Source organism: Mirounga leonina, unplaced genomic scaffold (genome assembly GCF_011800145.1).
Source record: "Mirounga leonina isolate KUSES-001 unplaced genomic scaffold, KU_Mleo_1.0 Mir_101799, whole genome shotgun sequence".
NCBI lineage: Eukaryota > Metazoa > Chordata > Mammalia > Carnivora > Phocidae > Mirounga > Mirounga leonina.
In genome coordinates this window covers 3,637,117-3,646,325 of record NW_023270210.1, presented here as the reverse complement: position 1 = coordinate 3,646,325, position 9,209 = coordinate 3,637,117, and the positions used below count along the sequence as shown (strand labels likewise).

The 9,209-nt window shown below is 42.8% G+C and overlaps 1 long non-coding RNA gene across 1 annotated transcript in view; it reads left to right on the top strand.

Moving 5' to 3' along the window:
• The first annotated feature begins 5,941 nt into the window (after positions 1-5,941).
• LOC118014156 overlaps positions 5,942-9,209 on the top strand; it is a 40,859-nt gene continuing 37,591 nt past the window's right edge. The window contains exon 1 of the long non-coding RNA XR_004680218.1: positions 5,942-6,097. This is a non-coding gene — a long non-coding RNA (uncharacterized LOC118014156). The remainder of the gene's footprint in view (positions 6,098-9,209) is intronic.

Sequence of the window (9,209 nt, the reverse complement as noted above, 5' to 3'; positions counted from 1 at the left end):
ATCCCATACCCATTATCCCAAGTCAAGTACCATCTCCCCCTACCCCTAGTACCTAACAATCATTAATTTACTTTCTTTCTCTGTGGCTTTGCCTATTCTAGATATTCATATAAATGAAATCATACAATATTTGTCCTTTTGTGTCTGGCTTATTTCAACTAGCATAATGCTTTCAAAGTTCATCCATATGGTAGCATGTAACAGTACTTCATTTTTATGGCTAAATAATATTACATCATATGGATATACCATATTTTGTTTATCTAGTCATCAGTTGATGGACATTTAGATTTTTTCCATCTTTATAGCTATTATGAATAATGCTGCTATGAACATATTAAATTTTTTTTTTAAAGATTTTATTTATTTGACAGAGAGAGATACAGCAAGAGAGGGAACACAAGCAGGGGGAGTGGGAGAGGGAGAAGCAGGCTTCCCGCGGAGCAGGGAGCCCGGTGTGGGGCTCGATCCCAGGACCCTGGGACCATGACCTGAGCTGAAGGCAGGCGCTTAACGACTGAGCCACCCAGGCGCCCCAACATATTAAAATTTTGCACATTTACGTACACAAATACACACATACAAACATACATATACAAAATCAAAATTGCCGGGCCATTGTGTATACCTAATTTAACTGAGTAGTGCTGGACTGTTCTCCAAATGACCGGCCTTGTCTATGCTCCCACAGCAAAGCATGAGGATTCCTATAATACCTCAGTTCTGTCAACACTTGGTAATCTATAGCGTTCTAATATTTTCCAGGCCAACAGATGTAAGATATCACATAGATGTTGTAATTTGCATTAATTAAGGAGTTGGAGCATTTTATATACTTGCCTTTTGGGTTTCCTCTTTCATAAATGTTTTGTTCCTTTATCCTTTCCCCATTTTTCTATTAGGCTTCCTATCTTTCTGGTGATGCTTTTAAAATATTAGTTTTTGTTGGCATTAGATATTGCAGTTTTTTCCTCCATCTTACCATCTGTCTTTAATTTTATCCGTGATGTCCTTCATTAAACAGAAATCTTTAATTGGAATGTAATTAAATTTATTGATTTTCACCTCACATCTTTGGGTTCAGAAAAAACAAAGATTTTTTTATTTAAGGAATTCTTCCTTACTCCAAGATGAAAAAATATTTTTGCAATTTCCTTTTCAATGTTATTTTTTCCTTTCATAATTATTCTTGAAAACATTAGGAATCCACCTTCATACAGATTGTTAGATGGGAACCTAGTTTGATTTTTCCTCCCATAATGAGACAATTCTCCTAACACCAACCACCAAATAATCTATCCTTTCCTGTAATCTGTGACACCACTTTCATCATATCCTATGATCCCATACATATCTGGGTCTCTCTCTGAACTCTATTTTGTTCCATAGTCTGCTTAAATTTAATAGTATCTCTAGCATGACTTGAGCTTGACTCTGTGTGCATTCACCTTGGTTATTTCCCTCAGTGCTAGGAAAGTAATAACTCCTCAAAACAGAACAAAACAAAGCCAAGCTTGCAAGACAAATCTGAGCAGGGGCTCACCTGCTGGATTTGGTATAGGCAGCACTTTTGTGCCAAGGGCTCCTTGAAAGTTGAAGGCTCAGTTCAGTCTCCAATTCTCACTTTTCTTCATTCTAAAGTGTTTGTGGCAATTCCTTGCCCCATGGGACAGCCAGGAACTCGTGCCATAAATTGCTATAAATCAGGAGCTTTGATGCACTTGTAACAAATCCAGTAAGCAGCAGATTAATTAAATGATGCTTATTGTTAATTTACCCTAGTATCCTGGTAGCTGTCCACGGAGATTTCTATTATCCAACATCAGTGGTGAGAATGAGGTAGGACTTACTCAAAAGATATACGATGGGAATATATAATTACCTTCAGGTTGTATGCAAATAGAGTATCAGCATTTGTTCATATTATAATTATTTCTTTGTATCCTCTAGTTAGGCGTTATGACTAGTTATCAACTGAGTTTTATAGTAATTTTGTGTCATGTTTAAAATAATCATAAAGCTGTATACATATTTTGCTCAAATATTTGATCTCCAGCCATGAAGCCCATACTTGCTTTGAGCTGTGGCACATGATTGTGGGCAACCAGGCTACGACGAGCTGTTTGGGGCCAAGCAGGTCGGTGCATTGCCTTTGTATGGTTTCTCATAATTATCAATTTCCTCTCCTTCCTCTCCCTTTTATTTCTGCCATACATACCAGTTCTCACTCCTAGACTCTCATTTTCTCACTTCTAATTTTTAATTGATATATAATTTACATATCCTAAATTTTACCCTTTAGAGGAATATAATTCAGTGGTTTTACAGTATATTCACAAGATTGTATGAACATCACCTTTATGTAATTCCAGAACATTTCATCACCCCCAAAAGAAACCCTGCCCCCTTTGGTAGGGACTGCCCCCATTCTCCCTCCCCTCAGCTCCTGGAACCACTAATCTGCTTTCTGTCTCTATGGATTTGCTCATTCTGGACATTTCGTTATAAATGGCATCTTTTTTATTATGGTTAAACACATGTAACATACAACTTTCTAGCTTAACAATTTTATTTTTTATTTTTTTAAGATTTTACGGGGCGCCTGGGTGGCTCAGTCATTAAGCGTCTGCCTTCGGCTCAGGTCCTGGTCCCAGGGTCCTGGGATGAAGCCCCACGTTGGGCTCCCTGCTTGGTGGGAGGCCTGCTTCCCCCTCTCCCACTCCCTCTGCTTGTGTTCCCTCTCTCACTGTGTCTCTCTCTGTCAAATAGATAAATAAAATCTTTTAAAAAAAGGTTTTATTTATTTATTTGATAGAGAGCATGCACACACGCACAAGCATGAGGGGGAGAGAGAGAAAGAGAGAAGGAGCAGGGGGAGGGCCAGGAGCAGACTCCCCGCTGAGCAGGGAGCATGACATGGGACTCAACCCTGGGACTCCAGGATCGTGATCTGAGCCGAAGGCAGACCCTTAACCAACTGAGCCACCCAGGCACCCTATCTTAACCATTCTAAAGAATACAGTTGAATAGTATTAAGTGTATTCACATTGTTGTGCAACCAATCTCCAGAACTCTTTTCATCTTGCAAAACTGAAACTCTGTCCCCATAAATGACAACTTTCCATTTCCTCTTTCCTCGAACTCCTGGTAACCAGCCCACTATTCTATTCTACATTTTGTCTCTATGAATCTGACAACTCTAGGTACTCACATAGGTGAAATCATACAGTATATGTCTTTTTGTGACGAGCTTATCCAGTCATCAGCTGATTGACATTTGGGTTATCTCCACTTTTTGGCTATTATGAATAATGCTGTATGAGCATGCCTGTACAAGTTTTGCTGTGAAATGTTTTCGATTCTCCTGGCATACACCTAGGAGTGCAATTGCTGGGTCCTATGGTAATTCTATGTTTAACCTTTGAGGACATGCCAGGCTGGTTTCTAATGTGGCTGTACTACTTGACATTCTCACCAGCAGGGTATGCGGGTTCCCATTTCTTCACATCCTCAACACTCCTTCTTATCATCTGTCATTTTGATAGCCATCCTAGTGGGTTGCAGCCAGAATTCCCAACCCACTGCCCACCCTCATGATTTCTGATCTGAACCAGGGCAGCCGGAGTATACTGGGAATACTGGGAGACAAGAAGGCCAGTGATTGGAGGAGTGGATTGATTTTTTAAAAACAAGAACTACTTGTTTTCTAAATTTTTTTGACAAAAATTCATTCTGAACCCTCGGTTTTGGACTGATTAAAATAATCCGGTGACTAGACTGTTTGAATAAACAATGTATGCTGGGCTGGGTGGAGCCAGCCCACTGAGTTTGAATCCCAGTTCTGTCTCCCTGGACTAGTTATTTCGTTTTCCTGGGTCTGTTTCTCTCTTCTGTAAAATGAGGTACAATCACAATCAGATGAAATGTATGTAAAAGGATCTACACACTTCTGGCACAGAATAGGTACACAGTAGATCAGTAGATCTTCATTTCTTTTTTCTTTGATTCTTACCAACCTTTTTTTTTTTAATCAATTTTTACTAAAATTTCCTTTGATTTCAGCCCTCAGGTATTCCTTGAGGTATGCTGGCTTTTCATGACAGATAACACAGAGAAAGTGGAGAATACTCAGGTGGCTTTTCTGGGGAGAAGAACATTTGGTTGATTTTTTTTTTTTTAAAGGAGGGATATTAAAGCCCTACACACTTCAGTGTGTTTGAAGCTTCACAGTCTGAATCAAGCTGCGTACCTTAAGCTGTTATGGTTGTCATGGTAAGTGGTGTTTGCTTTCCATAGCAACTGAAGCTACAGATAATTATACAAATGCTGAAAGGAATGGCCAGAGAACAAAAACATGCCTTGCTCACAGTCTTAAGTGAAGATGTTTTCTCCTATAAAAGCATCCTAAGGTCCTGTGCTGTGGGGGCCAAGGGAAGGCTGCCCAAAATGTACCACAGTGGTGTACTGATTATTTTGAATTGAAGCTACTTGGGAAGCAATTGGTGCAAAGACACTCAGGCCCTCCTCTGGAAACAAATCTCCCATATGAAAAATACCCTCCCTATACTAAGAAGTAAAAAGACATCCTTATCACCAGACATAGGGACTTTTTGTGGATGCAAAATACATGAGGGCATGATATAGTGGGAGCAGCCAGTCCTTCTTCTGGGCTCTCAGATTCTGGACAATCCTTCCCAAAGGATTCAGTGGGCTTCAGTGTCCTTAGTTGGAAAATGAGGGGCTTGGGCTAACCCATCAGTAAGGACTCACTTGGCTATGCCCGCATCACTAAGGCAGAACCCCCAGGAAGTTCCATACTTCCACCCCACTCCCATCCTTGTAAGAGATCCTTAGCGGTTCACCCACAGTCTGTAGGTTGGAGAGCGTAGGTAATTTGAATGTTCCAAACTTACTCTTGCTAAGTTGAGAGTACAGGAAGAACACGTGGGCATTTAGGCCCTCTGGGAACATATTTTAACAATTGGTCTTTCTTTTTAGTTAATGATCTCCCAGAAAAAAAAAAATTATCTTTTTTTATGGTTTCAATGCCAGAACGTGTCTCTTCCGTAGTTTGTCACATTAAAATATTTAGTAAAAGCTCTAGCAAAGTTCTAACTGTTGTGCAGTGAGAAGAGAAGAGCACCCATTATGATTGGGAGGGTATTAGAGGCGGTGAGAATGGGATGGGGTTTTCCTCAACAGCCCGAAGTGCTTGTGGCGCAGTCGTCGCCTGATTGACATTTGATGTGACATGAACTTTTTGAAAGGCCACCGTGGCTGCTGGGTGGAGACCAGTTTGGTGGGGACAAGAGTGAGAGTAGGAAGGACTCCAGTCAGGGATGCAGGCCAGAGCTGATGGGGATGTGGACTAAAAGGGTGGATCCTTGCAGAAATCACTGATTGCTTTTTTTTTTTTTTAAATTCAAGATGGAATGAAATAGCACTCCTTAAATTCCTTTCATGTATTTATCATTGAATTTTCCCATAAGTAAAATAGATCATACTTCATTAAAGTACACCACTATATATTAGTATCATACCAGGAAAAATGGGGGACTTTTAACAGAAACTCAACTCACACATTGATCCATGTATTCCAGATGTACTAGAAATATTACTACATTTTCACACAATGGCATCTGACTGAACTGGAGATGAACAAAGGTGTGAGTGCTCTTATAAGCCAGGAGTGACTTGAAGTTGATTTTGTGCAAGTGTGTTGTCTTTTCCCTCAAGAGATGTAAAAATGGGATACTTATTTCCTTTGGGGATGAAGCAAACAACCGGCAGTTTGATCCCCACACGGAGATAAAATGTTACATCACTTATTTTTTTGTTTTATTTATTTTTTTTGTCTTCCAGGGAATTCCTTTGGAGATTTCCATGGAATTTTGGGGCTTGCCATAGAGGCTACTCATGGCTGTTCTTTCTTTGCAGAGGAATGCCTAGTCTCTGATATTGGCAGGTCCCCTGCGAGAAACACCAGAGGTAAAGTGGTACCTCCAAGCAAGATCAGAAGAATCTCAGGTGGAAGTTCCCCAAATCTTGCATGCTGTGTTCAGAGGGGATGGACATCTGGAAACCCTGCCTGCCTTTGGTGAGTATTTCATTGTGCTTCCTGATCGTAATTACGTCCCCACTGACCAGGGCCTCCTTCTTGCTGGGCTCTGTGCCAGGCACTTTGCATGAATCATCCCATCGAATCCTCCCTACTCTATGAGGCAGGTACTATTTATTATTGGGTCCATTGGTGAGAGGACACTGTGGCTTCAGAGAAGTTAATGACATTCTCCAAGACCGGCCAAGATTTATACTTAAGCCCAAGCTCTTCCTGCTCTGCTGCTGCTAATCTCTCTGCTTTTGGGGGCGAGTCATGGTTTGTTTCTGAGGAAGGTTGGTCAGTCATTTTAGGATTAATGCTTTTAGTAATCCCTCTCTTTTGACTGTTGTCTTTGACAGCTCAGTAGTAATTGTGTAATTCAAGGTAATTAATGCTGATGATATGCTCTACAAATGACAAGCATTACCTACCTACATGTTATCCTTCCCTCCTTGCATGTAATCTGGCACTGAAAGAATTGATTTGTTTTAGGATGAGAAGAACTTGAGAGTTGGGGACAATGGGAAGTGTTATGTAAATGCCTGCCTCACCGAACAACTTCTTGCTCTATCATTTCCTGGTTATTTCGGATGTCATGCCATGCTGAAGCTTTGAAACTTAATAATTAGAGCTTGTGGTGCCTGAAGGCTGTACAACGGCTACAAATCCGAATGGTCTATTTAAAATGCACTTTGGGAAGAGTCATACTGTTTTAAAATGAGTCCCTCCTGAAACTGAGTTTAGGAGCTTCTTTCTAAACTCCATAAGGAGTTTAGGATTTTAACTTGTTTTTAATGGAAGCATAGTTGACATGCGATGTTATGTTAGTTTCAGGGGTACCAGGATTTTAAGTTTAATTTTAGAATGAAGAAAAGAATATATCCAAAGCCCCCCCCATGGTGATGCACCCCCCAGCTTTATTGAGATATGATTGACAAATTAAAAAAATATATATTTGAGGTGTACAACATGGTGTTTTGATATATTTTTACATCCTACATACACATATATTTTGTGCAATGATTGAATGGTCCAGTTTTGAAATCGGAAAGATTGTGTTGTAGACAGAAAGTTCTGGAGCCCTTTCTGCGGCATGTCCTTGTTTGAGGGACAAAGGTTGTCACTACTATGAATAAAGTTTAATATTAATGATATTGTTAAATTAATATTTAGTTGGTTCATCCCATACTGTATGCTGGGTCAGAATGAAAGGTGGTTTTCAATCTTTCAACTCACTGGACGTCTTTCTACCTTGTCTTTTTAACAAAATTGGCCAGCTTGAGAAAACAACATGTCGTGTTAAATCTATTCCTCAGTGAGGATTACTTAGTTCTGGAGTGAGTGGCTGAGGGACGTGGTGGAATTGTCTTCTCTGAGTCTTTAGAAACAGACCTGAGAAGTCCAATCGTGTAGTGATGTCCCCGCAGGAAAAGGCTGGTGAGGAGGGCAGACTGGGAAGGTGAAGGAAAGCGGTCTCGTGGTTGGGATCGTCATGCTTAATGAGATGGCAAGTCAAGGGGAACAGCCTACGGTTGCCCCCCCTTTGTCCTCTGGGGCTCCGGGCACCACCGAGTCTGCCCCCGAAGAGCGGCATTGACCCGGCAGGACTTGATACTCGGCTTGCTACTCGGCTTGCGACTCAACCACGGATGAAATTTTGGTTCCCCCCCTCCCCGGCTGCAGGGACCTTTCTGATCAGGAGGAGATCTGAGCCTCTTTAGCTCCGCTATGGAGCCCCGATTGGACCCCAAATACCCCCCATCTTCCGGCTCCACAGGCCCCAGCAGGTGCCGCTCTGCAGTGTCCGGCGCTGGAGCGGAACCTTGGGGATCGGAAGCCAGGAGCTGTGCGGAAGGGGCGTCCCGCACCCCAGTTCCGGAGGCGGTCTCCGTGACCCCAACAGCTCAGGTCAAGGCGGAAATGGCCCTTGCCCCCTGCTCGTGCCGTTAGAGCACCGTTGGCTTGGGGGTTTCACTTTCCGAGGAATCGGAGACGGCGCTTCATTCCCGGACCCTCGGGGCTCTCGGCGAGACCCGGAGGCCAAGGAGGAGCCCCCAGACCCTCAGCCCGCCGCGGCCCGCCGCTCGGCTCCCGTGGGCCCCGGGCACCCGACTCGCAGGGGAGGCCTCCGAGAGGACAGAGGGCAAGCGCAGGCAGGTGAGGGCTCCCGGGAGGTGGCAGACCTTGGGGGGCACGCTGCCATTTGCCACCGCCGGGGGTTCAGAGAGACGTCTTCCGGAGCACCCCGGGAGGGTGGCTTGGTTGGGAGGACCGTGGGGTGTGCAGGTGGGAAGGCTGGCGCTTTGAGGCCTCCATAGGGACGGCATCGCGGGTGGCACTGCAGGAAGCACCCTTTCACTCTTCTTTGGAAATTTCTAGAAAGTTCCCAGCATCAGCCTACACCCGAGAAACAGATTTGCGAGGAAGGTGAGCGGGTAGCAAAGCCAGAGGCTAGCACGGTTGAGGCGGGATGGAAAGCGGGAGACTTACCTGGCTGTAGGAGGCCGAGCAGCTGGTTCACGGCGAAACTGCAGACTTTCCAAGTTTGAAAGCCATGCTGCAAGCGTGAGTTTTTCAAAGGAGCCACCTGAGGTTTCCTTTGGTTCTGTTCTCAAAAGATAAGGCATTTGCATTAGGACTGGTATCTGAGCCCATCCAGACTGAGAGTAGACAAGTCTCAGCTACTCCAGAAGATCCCCTGTTTTAAAATGGAGTAATGCTAACATAAAAGCTGAACCCCCCCTTATGAATCTAAAAACCTGTAGTATTCATAACTGAAGCCTAGATAAATATAAATAAGTGCCCTTACAGCATTAAATAAATAGGACCCCCCCCAAAGTAAACAAAATAAAAACGAATCAAGTGAACAACTCAGTTTGTGGAGAAGCTTTTATGGTTAATAGAACAACTTATGTTAAAATAGTCTTATTGTGTTTAAATTGATTTTCTGAAACTGTTCTTTTTTTGAAAAATACAGCCAAATTGAGTATGAGAGGGAAGGAACTCTGGCAATTTTTTTTTTTCTTTCTTTCTTTTTTTTTTTATGGAATTTGGACCAGGGGTTGTCTCTTTCTTTCTTTCTTTCTTTCTTTCTTTCTTTCTTTCTTTC